Below are 15,794 nucleotides of genomic sequence, written 5' to 3' on the forward strand. Positions count from 1 at the left end.
CATTTTATAGAACAATGCAAACAATAATAAATGCTATGGAATGCACTGGGAGAAAATAGGTCTAGGGGCAACACAAATCATATACTAAGAAAGTGGAATGGGTATCACGAATTCCCCCCTAGACAAGTGTAGTGTGTGCAGAATCACTGGGAGAGTGAGAATGCAGTAAAGGTAAGTAAATTACCCCACCCCAGAGCCCAGAAAAGCAGGAGTAAAGTACTGCAAGTTTCCTTAGGACACACTACTCCTCGTGATTGGGATTGTGCAGAAACCAACCAAGTCTGCAAACAACAAATGCTGGATTCCTGGATCTGAAGACCTGCAAAGGAAGGGGACCAAGTCTAGAAGTCGGAAGAAGTTCCAGATGGACAGGAGCCACTGCCAACCCAGAAGAGGGTACAAAAGAAGAGTCCCTGGTTAGTCGAAGACTGCAGGAATACACTCTAGGAAGACGCCAGCTGGTTACTACATGATGCAAAGGATGTACCACGACGTGAAGATCGGTGCAGACATGATTGTGTGTTGGAAGTCGCCAACAAGCCTTGGTTACAACAAAAGTGCATTGTGTGTCAAAATGGTGCTGGATGTACTCAGGAGGCACCTGGGGGCCACAACTCTGTATGAGGAGGAAGACGGGGCTCTCAGCACTTTAGAGATCCCTCAGGATTCCAGCCACCACCCCCAGGAGTCCCAGGACACGGGAACAACGGAGGTGAAAAACACGGTTGATGCACACAACAAAGGAAGGTCCCAAGGCACCGGAGAACAACTCAGTGAGTTGAGCGTCACAGGACGGGGTGCTGGGGACCTGGGTATAGTGGATACCTGATGGTACTTACACCTTGTTCCAGGTCTAGGTATCCCTTATTAGTAGATTAGTAGTGTTCTAGCAGTTTAGGCTGATAGAGGTAGCTATAGCAGAGCAGCTTAGGCTGAACTAGGAGACATGCAAAGCTCCTACTATACCACTTTTATCATATAGCACTATATCGTAAGAATCACAATACTCAGAGTTACTAAAATAAAGGTACTTTATTTTAGTGACAATGTGCCAAAAATATCTCAGAGGATATACTCCCTTAGGAGGTAAGTAAAATACACAAAATACCCACACAAACCAAAATCAGGTAAGTAAACAGTTAGAAAAGTAGTGCAAACACTGTAGAATACAATAGGATGCAATAGGCCTAGGGGCAACACAAACCATGTACTAAGAAAGTGGAATGCGAATCACTTAGGGACCCCAGGCCTAGTGTAGTGTGTAGAGGGTTGCTGGGAGTGTAAGAAAACACTAAGGGTGTCCAAGATACCCCACCCCAAGACCCTGAAAAGTAGGAGTAAAGTTACCCTACTTCCCCAGAAACACACTAAAGTCGAGATCACAACAAACTGCAAAGCACTGAAGACGGATTCCTGGACCTGAGGACCTGTGAAGGAAGGGTCCCAAAAGTGTCAAGGGGGGCAGGAGCCCACTAAACCCCAGAGTGAAGGTGCAAAATGGCTGCCTCTGGGTGGAAGAAGCTGAAGATTCTGCAACAACGGAAGATGCCAGGAACTTCTTCTTTGCACAGAAGATGTCTTACGCCGTGCTGGAGGATGCAGAGTTGTTTCTTTGGAGAAATACCACAAACAAGCCATGCTAATTGCAAAGGTCAGAGTTGAAGAAAATGGGTGCTGCCAGGCCCAAGAAGGACCAGAAGGTTGCCACTTACAAGAGGAGACAGAGGGAGCGATCAGCAATACAGAGAGCCCAGGAAGAAGAAGGCAGCACCCGCAGAAGCACTTGAACATGGGTTCAAGAAACCTGAGCACAGCGATCATATCAACACAACAAAGGAGGGTCCCACGAAGTCGGTAGTCAACTCAATGAATTGAGCAATGCAGGATGGAGTGCTGGGGACCTGGGCTATGCAGTGCACAACAGATTCCTTGCACAAGTGCACAGAAGCCCTAGCAGCTGCAGTTCACTTAGTATACAGGATTACTGTCTGGAGAGGGGAGGCAAGGACTTACCTCCACCAAATTTGGACAGAAGGACCACTGGACTGTCGGGGTCACTTGGATCCAGCTCCTGTGTTCCAGGGACCATGCTCGTCAAGATGAGAGAGGACCCAGAAAACCTGTGATGCAGAAGTTTGGTGCCTGCGGTAGCAGGGGGAAGATTCTGTCGACCCACGGGAGATTTCCTCTTGGCTTCCAGTGCAGGGTGAAGGCAGACAGCCCTCAGAGCATGCACCACCAGGAAACAGTCGAGAAAGCCGGCAGGATGAGGCGCTACAATGTCGTTGGTAGTCTTCTTGCTACTTTGTTGCAGTTTTGCAGGCATCCTGGAGCAGTCAGCGGATGATCCTTGGCAGAAGTCAAAGAGGGAGATGCAGAGGAACTCTGGTGAGCTCTTGCAAATCGTTATCAGAGGAAAGGCCCACAGGAGAGACTCTAAATAGCCCTCAGAGGAGGATTGGCCACCTAGGGGGTCATTCTGACCTTGGCGGACGGCGGAGGCCGTCCGCCAAGGTACCGCCGTCAGAACACCGCACCGCGGTCGAAAGACCGCGGCGGTGATTCTGACATTTGCCCTGTGCTGGCGGGCGGCCGCCAAAAGACCACCCGCCAGCCCAGGGCAAATGTACCTTCCCACTAGGATGCCGGCTCAGAATTGAGCCGGCGGAGTGGGAAGGTGCGACGGGTGCAGTTGCACCCGTCGCGTATTTCAGTGTCTGCTGGGCAGACACTGAAATACTTTTTAGGGCCCTCTTACGGGGGCCCCTGCCGTGCCCATGCCATTGGCATGGGCACGGCAGGGGCCCCCAGGGGCCCCGCGGCACCCCCTACCACCATCCTGTTCATGGCGGGAGAGCCGCCATGAACAGGATGGCGGTAGGGGGTGTCAGAATCCCCATGGCGGCGGAGCGCGCTCCGCCGCCATGGAGGATTCAGACGGGCAGCGGAAAGTCGGCGGTACACCGCCGACTTTCCGTTTCTGTCCGCGGCTGAACCGCCGCGGTCAGAATGCCCAGCGGTGCACCGCCAGCCTGTTGGCGGTGCTACCGCCGACATCCGCCATGGCGGTAATTACCGCCATGGTCAGAATGACCCCCCTAGTGAGGTAAGCAGCTATGAGGAGGGGTCCCTGATGTCACCTGCTGGCACTGGCCACTCAGAGGCCTCCATTGTGCCCTCACACCTCTGGATTCAAGATGGCAGAGGTCTGGGACACACTGGAAGAGCTCTGGGCACCATCTCTAGGGTGGCGATGGACATGAGGGTGGTCTTTCCCCTTTCCTTTGTCCAGTTTCGTGCCAGAGCAGGGACTGGGGGGGTTCCCTGAACCAGTGTAGACTGGGTTATACAAGGAGAGCACCATCTGTGCCCTTCAAAGCATTTCCAGAGGCTGGGAGAGGCTACTCCTCCCCAGCCCTTAACACCTATTTCCAAAGGGAGAGGGTGTAACACCCTCTCTCAGAGAAAAATCTTTGGTCTGCATTCCTGGGACTGGGCTGCCTAGACCTCAGGAGGGCAGAACCCTGTCTGTGGGTTGGCAGCAGCAGTAGCTGCAGAGAAAACCCCAGAGAGCTGGTTTGGCAGTACCCGGGGTCCATAGTGGAGCCCTGTGGATGCATGGGATTGGTACCCCAATACCAGATTTGGCATGGGGGACAATTCCATGATCTTAGACATGTTACATGGCCATATTTGGAGTTACCATTGTGAAGCTACATATAGGTATTGACCTATATGTAGTGCACGCGTGTAATGGTGTCCCCGCACTCACGAAGTCCGGGGAAGTTGCCCTGAACTATGTGGGGGCACATTAGCTAGTGCCTGGGTGTCCTCACACTTAGTAACTTTGCACCTAACCTTCACTAAGTGAAGGTTAGACATATAGGTGACTTATAAGTTACTTAAGTGCAGTGTAAAATGGCTATGAAATATCGTGAGTGTTATTTCACTCAGGTTGCAGTGGCAGTCCTGTGTAAGATTTGTCTGAGCTCCCTATGGGTGGCAAAAGAAATGCTGCAGCCCATAGGGATCTCCTGGACCCCCAATACCCCAGGTACCTAGGTACCATATACTAGGAAATTATAAGGGTGTTCCAGTGTGCCAATTAGAATTGGTGCAAATGGTTACTACCCTATAGTGACAATTTTAAAGGCAGAGAGAGCATAAGCACTGAGTCTCTGATTAGCAGAGCCTCAGTGACACAGTTAGTCACTACACAAGTACACACATTCAGGCCACAAACTATGAGCACTGGGGTCCTGGCTAGCAGGATCCCAGAGAGACAGGCAAAAACAAACTTACATACATGTGAAAAATGGGGTTAACATGCCAGGCAAGATGGTACTTTCCTACACTGGGCCAGGCTGTGCACAAAGGAATTTTGCAAATAGTGCGCAGAGGCCTCAGGAGGTGGAGAAGACGAAGTACACAGGGGTACTATCTCTCTCAGGGAAGGCACGGTATTACCTCCTCCAAATTGCATCAGCAGACCCTCAATCACTCAATCAATCAATCAAATTTCTTAAGCGTGCTACTTACCCGTTAGGGTCTCGAGGTGCTGGGGGAAGGGGGTGGGGGTGGGGTGTTACTGCTCAAAGAGCTATGTTTTGAGGCACCTCCTGACCTCAGGATAGTCTATGCCAAGGATATCCACCCTCTGTGTCATTAGGAGCACACTTGTCGCTGTGAGAGGAGTCCAAGGGTACCAGTCGTCATCTTGGAAGGTGCCTGCTGGAGCAGGGGAATGACTCCGTCACCCCATGGGAGATTTCTTCGGCCCTTCTGGTGCAGGATGAAGACAGGGAGTCCCCAGAGCGTGCACACTGTGGAAACTGTTACAGTTGCTGACTTGGGGCTCAGGTTGCAGAAGAAAAGCAACCCTTGAGGATACTCTGTTGCAGTTACAGTGGTTCCTGGAGCAGGCTGCTGTTGATCCGAGGCCAGAGGATGATGAACTAGTTGCAGAGGATTCCTGAAGGAAACTTTCAAGCAGAATCTGAAGAGAACCCACAGGAGAGACGCTAAATAGCCCTGAGAGGGGGATTGGCTACCTTATCAGGTATGGACCAGGAGGGGTCTCTGATGTCACCTGCTGGCACTGGCCACTCAGAGACCTCCAGAGGGCCCCCACACCTTGCAAAGCAAAATGGCTGAAGTCTGGGATACACAGGAGGAGCTCTAGGCACCACCCCTGGGTTGGTGATGGACAGGGGAGTGGCCACTCCCCTTTCCTTTGTCCAGTTTCACACCAGAACAGGGGACAATGGGTCCCTGAACCGGTGTAGACTGGCTTATTCAAGGACTGCACCATCTGTGTCCTTGAAGGCATTCCAGAGGCTGGTGGAAGCTACCCCTCCCCAGCCTGTTATACCTATTTCCAAAGGGAGAGGGTGGAACACCCGCTCTCAGAGTAAATGCTTTGTTCCGCCTTCCTGGGACTGGGCTGCTCAGACCCCAGGAGGGCAGAACCCTGTATGTGAGGTGGCAGCAGTCAAGTCAAAAGTGATACTTGGCAGATACCAGTGTATCTATTATCTCATCTGTCCTGGGTATAGGGTGAGCATCTGTTTTGGTTACTGTTTTGAAACCCCTATAGTACACACAAACCCACATTTATCTCTTTCCTTCTTTGCTATGCGGTGTGGGGACAAGCATCACTAGGCTAGTGCAGGCGCTATCAGAGGGCTCAGTCACTAAAAGGTCTAACATTTTCTGAACTTCAGCTTTTATGCAAACTCTGACATGCTCAGGTTGCCTGTAACTTTTACTTTTGACGAGTAAACGGTCTCCAGTGTCAATTGCATGTTCACACCAAGTAGCTGTACCAGGTGTGAGTGAACGAGTTCAGAGAACTGATCGAGATTTTTACAGTCCTCCTTCTGCTCAGCAGTAAGGCAGTCTGCCAGAACCACTCCCTCCACTAAACCATCAGTTTCAGTGGTTGAAAAGAGATCAGGGAGAGGATCACTCTCTTCTTCCTGTCTCTCATCTGTAGCCATGAGCAGGGTTAAGTCAGCCCTGTCATAGTAAGGCTTTAGGTGATTGACACAAAGCACCCTAAAGGGGCTTCTGGCAGTGCCCAAGTCTACCAGGTAGGAGACCTCACCTTTTTTCTCTACAATTACATGGGGTCCACTCCATTTGTCTTGGAGTGCTCTTGGGGCCACAGGCTCCAATACCCACACCTTCTGCCCTGGGTGGTACTCTTTCAGGAAACCCTTCTCTTCAAAAATTTCTTTTGGAGCTCTTGGCTGGCCTGAAGGTTTTTGATGGCCTTTTTCATGTACTCAGTCATTCTACTTCTCAGGCCAAGTACATAGTCCACTATGTCTTGTTTTGGAGCTTTTAAAGGTTGTTCCGAACCCTCCTTAACAAGAGCAAGGGGACCCCTAACAGGGTGACCAAATAGGATTTCAAAGGTACTGTAGCCTACTCCTTTTTGGGGTACCTACCTGTAGGCAAAAAGGAGGCATGGTAATAGGACATCCCATCTCCTTCTGAGTTTTTCATAGAGTCCCATAATCATACCTTTGAGAGTTTAATTAAACCTCTCAACCAGTCCATTAGTTTGTGGATGATAAGTGATGGTGAACTTGTAGGTAACACCTCATTCCTTCCACATTGCTTTTAGGTATGCAGACATGAAGTTACTACCTCTTTCTGACACCACTTCCTTAGGGAAACCCACCCTGGAAAAGATTCCTAGGAGGGCTTTTGCCACTGCAGGAGCTGTAGTGGTCCTTAAGAGGATAGCTTCTGGGTATTTTGTGGCATGGTCCACCACCACAAGGATAAATCTATCGCCAGAAGCTGTTGGAGGGTCAAGGGGGCCAACAATATCACCCCCTAGCCTTTCAAAGGGCACACCAACCACTGGTAGTGGCATTAAAGGGGCCTTTGAAGTGCCACCAGTTTTGCCACTGGCTTGGCAGGTGACACAGGAGCGACAAAAATCCTTTGTGTCTTCTGACATATGGGGCCAGTGAGAATGTGGAACAAGTCTGTCACATGTTTTACTCTGGCTTAAATGCCCAGCTAAAGGTATGTCATGAGCCAGAGTTAGGAGGAATTCCCTGTACTGAACGGAATGACCCCACTTCTGGTGGCACCAGGTTTAGTGGCCCTTGCTTCACTATAAAGAAGATTATTCTCCCAATAAACTCTGGTTGTGTCAGTGACATCACCATGTTGCTGCTTGACAGCTTGCTGTCTGAGGCCCTCCAATGTGGGACAGGTTTGCTGTGCCACACTCAGCTCTTCCCTGGCAGACCCCCCTGCACCCAAAAGCTCAGCTGTATCAGCTTCCAAGTCCTCTGTTGTCGGTTCTGCACAGGGAGAGAATTCCTCTTTCTCAAAAGCGAATCATCTGTGGAGGGAGGGATAGTGGACAAGGGTTTACCCTTCATACCCCTAGTTTTGGGGGCACTTGCTCCATTGTTCCAGGATCCAAGTTTCCCTGTTCTCTTTGCTTCTTGGCCTGAGTCCTGGTAAGAGCAAAGATATGCCCAGGAATGCCCAGCATTGCTAAATGAGCCTCCAACTCCACTTCAGCCCAAGGTGAAGTCTCCAAATCATTGCCTAGCAGACATTCTACAGGTAAGACAGTGGCTACCACAACTTTCTTTGGGCCAGTAACCCCCCCAGTTGAGATTCACAACAGCCATGTTGCTGCATTAGCCTCAGTCTGGCCTCCTTTAACGTCAGTTTTCTGAGTTCCCTATCTGGGAACTAGTCCTCAGGGTTAGAATTATGTGAAGCCTCTGAAACAGAGGTAACATGAAAGTGTGCAGAGGCAGACCTACCTCTAACAGGGGCCACTCCAGTGACCTGACCTCTAGGGGTGAAGGGAACCCTACTTCTGTGTGAACCCTTCCCACAACCAGTTATACTAGGGGGGCTTATTGACATATAGGTCTGTGGAAGTAGCCTCCCCAGGATTGTCATTCTGCTCCTCTGAGCCTTCGTGGTTGGAGTCATCCTCCACCTCTTCCCTCGTCTGATAAGTACAAGTGCTGAGTCCCTGGTCATCTTGGAGGAGAAGATTTAAGAGGAACTCCTTATTGGGGTTCTTCCCAATCCCTAAACTTCTTTCAATAAACAGACCCCTCAAACTTTTAAAGTTTCGATTCTCATAGGTAGTCTTGACAACTCTAGGGGTAGCTTCTACAGAAGATATATTGAAAGAGAAAAAGTTTAGGAAAGTGAGTAAAATGTTAGTAGAATAACAAAGCTAGCTTTTTAGAGAAAAGAAGAAAACCTTTCAAGACTTTGTAAAAACTTTTGCAAAGTTTAAAGAACTTTTTAGAAAGTTACAAAAATGTTTCTAGGTATATATTATATATGCCCTAAGTATTGGAGCAAGGTTTTCTTGTGAAAAGCACAGGTAACAAAGTGGTAAAGCAATTGCAAGTACTTATTCCACCGCTGCACCACCAATGTCAGAGGCTGGCCTGGTTTGTAGTGGGTACTTTGGGTACTTACACCTTATACCAGGTCCAGTTATCCCTTATTATTGAAGTAGGAGTGTTCTAGCAGCTTAGGCTGATAGAGGTAGCTGTGGCAGAGCAGCTTAGGCTGAACTAGGAGACATGCAAAGCTGCTGCAAAACCACTTATAATTACACAGTATACTTATACACAGGTACCAAAACTATCTTAGAGACAATACTCCTTCTGGAGGTAAGTATTATACCCAATATATGCACTAGACGCCAAAACTAGACAAGTAAATAGTCATAGAACAATGCAAACAATAGGAAATGCTACAGAATGCAATGGGATAAAATAGGTTTAGGGGCAACACAAGCCATATATTAAGAAAGTGGAATTGTGTAGGAAAGTACCAACTTGCCTGGCATGTTAAACCCATTTTTACATGTATGTAAGTCTGTGTTTGCCTGTGTCACTGGGATCCTGCTAGACAAGACCCCAGTGGTCATAGTTTGTGGCCTGAATGTGTGTACCCGAGTAGTGACTAACTGTGTAACTGAGGCTCTGCTAACCAGAACCTCAGTGTTTATGCTCTCTCTGCCTTTATATTTGTCAATTTAGGCTACTGACCACTGTTACCAATTTCAATTGGCACACTGGGACACCCTTATAATTCCCTAGTATATGGTACCTAGGTACCCAGGGTATTGGGGATCCAGGAGGTCCCTATGGGCTGCAGCATTTCTTTTGCCACCCATAGGGAGCTCAGACAAACCTTTACACAGGACTGCCACTGCAGCCTGAGTGAAATACCGCACACGTTATTTCACAGCCATTTTCACTGCACTTAAGTAACTTATAAGTCACCTATATGTCTCACCTTCAGTTGCTGAAGGTTAGGTGCAAAGTTACTAAGTATGAGGGCACCCTTGCACCAGCAAAGGTGCCCCCACATAGTTCAGGGCCATTAGCCAGGACTTTGTGGGCGCGGGGACACCATTACACGTGTGCGCACACATAGGTCAATACCTATATGTAGCTTCACAATGGTAACTCCAAATATGGCCATGTAACATGTCTAAGATCATGGAATTGTCCCTGCATGCCAAATCTGGTATTGGGGCGCAAATTCCATGCATCCCTATGGCTCCACTATGGACCCCAGGTACTGCCAAACGAGCTCTCTGGGGCTTTCTTTGCAGCTACCGCTGCTGCCACCCCACAGACAGGGTTATTCCCTCCTGGGGTCTGGGCAGCCAAGTCCCAGGAAGGAAGAACAAAGAATTTCCTCTGAGAGAGGGTGTTACACCCTCTCCCTTTGGAAATAGGTGTTAAAGGCTGGGGAGGGGTAGCCTCTCCCAGCCTCTGGAAATGCTTTGAAGGGCACAGATGGTGCCCTCCTTGCATAAGCCAGCCTACACCGGTTCAGGGAACCCCCAGTCCCTGTTCTGGCGCGACACTGGACAAAGGAAAGTGGAGTGACCTCTCCCCTGTCCATCACCACCCCAGGGTGGTGCCCTGAGCTCCTCCACTGTGTCCCAGACCTCTGCCATCTTGGATCCAGATGTGTGAGGGCACTCTGGAGGCCTCTCAGTGGCCAGTGCCAGTAGGTGATGTCAGAGACGCCTCTTGATAGGTGCTTACCTGACTAGGTGGCCAATCCTCCTCTGAGGGCTATTTAGGGTCTCTCCTGTGGGCTCTTCCTCAGATAACGTCTTGCAAGAATTCATCAGAGTTCCTCTGCACCTCTCTCTTCGACTTCTGCCAAGGATCAACCACTGACTGCTCCAGGACGCCTGCAAAACTGCAACAAAGGAGCAAGAAGACTAACAGCCATATTGTAGCACCTAATCCTGGTGGCTTTTTGACTGTTTCCTGGTGGTGCATGCTTTGGGGTCTGCCTGCCTTCATCCTGCACTGGAAGCCATGAAGAAATCTCCAGTGGGTTGACGGAATCTTCCTTCAGCAGGCACCAAACTTCAGTGTCACCGGTACTCTGGGACCCCTCTCATCCTGACGAGCGTGGCCCCTGAAACACAGGTTGTGGAACCAAGTGACCCAGATTATCCAGTGGTCCAACTGTACAAATTTGGAGGAGGAGAATCCTTGCCTCCCCTCTCCAGGCTGTACTCTTGTGCACCGCATGAACTGAAGCTACAAGGGCTTCTGTGCACGTTTCCATGATATCCTTCATGCACAGCCAAGCCTAGGTCCCCAGCACTCCATCCTGCGAAGCGCAGCTCCTTGAGTTGATCTCCGGCATCGTGGGACCCTCTTTTGCAGTGCTGAGATGACTGCCATGCTCAGACTTCTTGAACCCATGTTCAAGGACTTCTGCAGGTGCTACATTCTTGAGCGTGGCCTCTATGCTGCTGAGGGCCCCCTCTGTCTCCTCTCCCAAGTGGCGATATCCTGGTCCTTCTTGGCCCCGGGGATCGCCCTTTTTCTTCAACCGTGACTCTTGCAGCTCGCAAGGCTTGTTTGTGGTATTTTGCCAAGGAAACAACTCTGCATCCTCCTTCACTCCATGGGACATCTTCTGCATGAAGGAGAAGGTCCTAGCAGCTTTCGTTCTTGCAGAATCTTTAGCTTCTTCTATCCAAAAGAATCCATTTTGGACCTTCATCTGTGGTTTTGTGGGCTCCTGCTCCCCCAGGACACTTTTGCGACTCTTGGACTTGGTCCCCTTCTTTTGCAGGTCTTCAGGTCCAGGAGTCCTTCTTCAGCGCTTTGCAGTCTATTGTGGTCTTTGCAAATTCCTCTATCACGACATTAGTGTGTTTCTGGGGAAATAGTAGTACTTTATTCCTACTGTCCAGGGTCTTGGGGTGTGGTATCTAGGACACCCTCAGTGTTTTCTTACAATGCCAGAGACCCTCTACACACTACACTAGCTTAGGGGTCCATTTGTGGTTCGCATTCCACTTTCTTAGTTTATGGTTTGTGTTGCCCCTAGGCCTATTGCATCCTAATGTATTCTACAGTGTTTCCACTACTTTCTGACTGTTTTACCTACCTGATTTTGGTTTCTGTGTATATTTTGTATATTTTACTTACCTCCTAAGGGAGTATATCCGCTGATATATTTTTGACACATTGTCACTAAAATAAAGTACCTTTATTTTTAGTAACTCTGAGTATAGTCTTTCTTATGATATAGTATCTACATGATATGAGTGGTATAGTAGGAGCTTTGCATGTCTCCTAGTTCAGCCTAAGCTGCTCTGCTATAGCTACCTCTATCAGCCTAAGCTGCTAGATCACTATTAATCTACTAATAAGGGATAACTGGACCTGGCACAAGGTGTAAGTACCATCAGGTACCCACTAGAAGGCCAGGCCAGCCTCCTAAACTGGTGATGCAGGGGTGGGATAAGTATTTGTAACTGCTTTACCACTTTGTGATTGGTGCTTTTCATAAGAAAACCATATTCTAAATACTTAGAAATATACACAGTTAACCTAACAGTCTTACTCTCTTTCTAAAAACTTTCTAAAAAGTTTCAGAAAAGTTTGAAAATGTTTTTCTCTTTTCTGTAAAATTTTCTAAACTTTTTCTCTCTCCCCTAAGCTCTTTCTTTCAACTATGTCTGTAGTAGAGGCCACTCCCAAAGTTGTGCAGACAACTTATGACAATTTAAACTTTAATAGTTTGAGGGGTCTCTGTATAGAAAGGAGTTTAGGGATTGGTAAGAACCCTACCAAAGATCTCCTTCTTAGCCTTCTCCTTGAAAGTGACCAGAACCAGACTGGCCAAACCCAGGATCAGGAGGTAGAGGCTGGGGGTACCCAAATAGTTCCAGTGGAGGTCCCAGAGGACTCTGGGGAGGGTATTTCCAAAGATCTTACAGTTAACAGGCCATCTAGTGAAGCTGGTAGTGGGAGGGGGGTCACACACTAGTAGGGCACCTTTCACTCCAAAAGGCCAGGTAACTAGAGTTCAGGAAGTTAGAGAAAGGTCCAATTCTGCCCATTCCTACATTACCTCTGTGTCAGAGAATTCCCAAGCCTCCCACCCTCAGGATAACACCCTAGACAGGGAACTCAGAAAGCTGAGGTTGGAAGAGGCCAGACTGAAGCTGAGACAGCAGCAGTTGGCCTTCGACAGAGAGTCTCTAGAGAGGATAAGACAGAGGTTGGGGTTAGTTCCCCATGGTGGCAGCAGCAGCATTCTTGATAGTCATCCTGTTAGAGAAACAGATTCAAGAAACCTGCATAAGATTCTACCCCCTTACAAGGATGGGGATGACAAGGTGTTTTCTGCATTCAGAGGGCCTGCATGGTACAGTTGGTCCCTCAACAGCAGTGTGCTGCTATCTTGTGGCTATCTTTCACTGGTAAAGGTAGGGATAGACTCCTTACTGTCTGGGAAAGTGATGCCAACAACTACAAAGTTTTGAAAGATGTACTCTTAGATGGATTAGGCTTAACACTGAACAATATAGGATAAAGTTCAGAGATACCAGAAAAGAGTCCTATCAAGACTGGACAGACTTTGTAGACTTTTCAGTGAAGGCCTTGGAGGGATGGTTACATGGCAGTAAGGTGACTGACTATTAAAGCCTATATAATCTTATTTTGAGAGAGCATATTTTGAATAATTGTGTGCCCGACTTGTTGCATCAGTACTTGGTAGACTCAGATCTGACCGCTCCCCAAGAATTGAGAAAGAAGGCAGACAAATGGGTCCGAACAAGAGCGAGCAGAAAAGCTCATGCAGGTGGTGACAAGGATGGCGAGAAGAAGAATGAAAAGTCTTCTGACAAGTGTGGGGAAAAAGATAAAAACAATTCTTAGTCTTCATCAGGCCCACAAAAATCCTCTGGGGGAGGTGGGGCCAAATCTTCTTCAAACAATCAAAAGAAGCCATGGTGTTATTTATGTAAACGTACAGGCCATTGGGCAAGTGATTCTACTTGTCCAATGAAAAACACCAAGACTCCCACTACCACAACCCCAACTGCGTACTCTAGTGCCCCTAGTAATAGCAGTGGTGGTGGGAAGAACACTACAAATAGCCAATCAAAGGATGTAGCTGGGCTCACCATTGGTAATGTAGTTGGGGTTATTCTTGTTAGGGAGACCACCGAGGCTGCTTTAGTCTCTGATGCTGGTATTGAGTTTGCCACCTTGGTTGCTTGTCCCCTTAATATGGGTAAGTACAAGCAACTGCCCCTAATAAATGGTGTTGAACTTGAGGCCTACAGGGATACAGGAGCCAGTGTCACCGTGGTGATTGAGAAACTGATTGCCCCGGAACAACACCTGTTTGGTCAGCAGTACCAAGTGGCTGATGCTCATAAGAACACTCTAAGCTACCCCATGCCTGTTGTGAATGTCAATTGGGGCGGGGGGGTTACTGGTCCAAAGAAAGTTGTGGTAGCCACTGATTTACCTGTAGACTGCTTTTAGGCAATGATTTGGAGACATCCGCTTGGGCTGAGGTGGAGTTGGAGGCTCATGCAGCAATGCTGGGCATTCCAGGGCATATCTTTGCTCTTACAAGGGCTCAGGCCCAGAAGCAAGGAGGACAGGGACACCTGGATCCTGGAAAAATGGACCAAGTGCTCCCAAAGGCTATGGATAAAAAGGGTAAATCCTTACCCACCATCCCTCCCTCACCAGAAGATTCCCCTTTTGAGGAAGTGGAATCATCTCCCTGTGGAGAACCTACACAGGATGAGCTGGACGCAGAGACTGATGATCTTTTGGGTGCAGGGGGGCCTGCTAGGGAAGAGCAGAGTGTGGCACAGCAGACCTGTCCCACCCTAGAGGGTTTAAGACAGCAAGCTGTCAAACAGAAAAATGGGGATATCACTGATAGCCATAATGTCTATTGGGAAGACAGCCTGCTCTATACTGAGTCAAGAGACCCTAAACCTAGAGCTGCCAGGAGATTGATCATCCCTTTGCAGTATAGGAAGTTTATTCTGACTTTGGCTCCTGATATTCCTTTGGCTGGGCATTTGGGCCAGACTTGTTCCATTGTTTCACTGGCCTCATATGTCAGAGGACACCAAGGAGTTTTGTTGCTCCTGTGTGACCTGCCAAGCCAGTGGCAAAACTGGTGGCACACCTAAGGCCCCCTTAATCCCACTTCCAGTGGTTGGTGTGCCCTTTGAGAGGATAGGAGTTGACATTGTTGGCCTCCTTGACCCTCCAGCAGCTTCAGGCAATAGATGTAGCCTAGTGGTAGTGGACCATGCCACTAGGTATCCTGAAGCTATACTCCTAAGGACCACTACAGCTCCTGCAGTGGCAAATGCCCTCCTGGGAATATTTTCCAGAGTGGGTTTCCCTAAGGAAGTGGTGTCAGACAGAGGTAGTAACTTCATGTCTGCATACCTCAAGGCTATGTGGAAAGAGTGTGGTGTAACTTATAAGTTCACTACTCCTTATCATCCACAGACAAATGGACTGGTCGAGAGGTTTAATAAAACTCTCAAAGGCATGATCATGGGACTCCCTGAAAAACTCAGAAGGAGATGGGATGTCCTGTTGCCATGCCTCCTTTTTGCTTAAAGGGCGATACACCAGAAAGGAGTGGGCTTCAGCCCCTTTGAACTCCTCTTTGGGCACCCTGTAAGAGGTCCCCTTGCTCTTGTAAAGGAGGGTTGGGAAAAACCTTTAAAAGCTCATAAGCAAGACATTGTGGATTATGTACTTGGCCTCAGATCAAGGATGGCTGATTACATGAAAAAGGCCAGTAGAAACCTTCAGGCCTGCCAAGAGATCCAAAAGCAATGGCATGACCAGAAGTCTGTCCTGACTCAGTACTACCCAGGACAGGAGGTGTGGGTATTGGGGCCTGTGGCCCCAAGAGCACTCCATGACAAATGGAGTGGACCCCATCTCATTGTAGAGAAAAAAGGTGAGGTCACCTATTTGGTAGACCTGGGCACTGCCAGAATTCCCCTTAGGGTGCTTCATGTCAATCGCCTGAAACCTTATTATGACAGGGCTGACTTAACCCCGCTCATGGCCACTGATGAGGGGCAGGAGGAAGAGAGTGACCCTCTCCCTGACCTCTTCTCCACCACTGAAGCTGATGGCTTAGTGGAGGGAGTTGTGTTAGCAGATTGCCTTACTGCTGAGCAGAAGGGCAACTGCATAAATCTCCTAGATCAGTTCTCTGACCTCTTCTCAATGATCCCAGGTGCAACTACCTGGTGTGAGCACATTATCAACACTGGAGACAGTTTACCTGTCAAAAGTAAGATTTATAGGCAGCCTGACCATTTCAGAGACTGCATTAAACAAGAGATACAGAAAATGTTAGGTCTGGGAGTGATTGAACCTTCCGAAAGTCCCTGGGCTTGCCCAATGGTGCTTGTCCCCAAATCTCACAGTGAAGATGGCGAAAAG

Source organism: Pleurodeles waltl, chromosome 12 (assembly GCF_031143425.1).
Source record: "Pleurodeles waltl isolate 20211129_DDA chromosome 12, aPleWal1.hap1.20221129, whole genome shotgun sequence".
NCBI lineage: Eukaryota > Metazoa > Chordata > Amphibia > Caudata > Salamandridae > Pleurodeles > Pleurodeles waltl.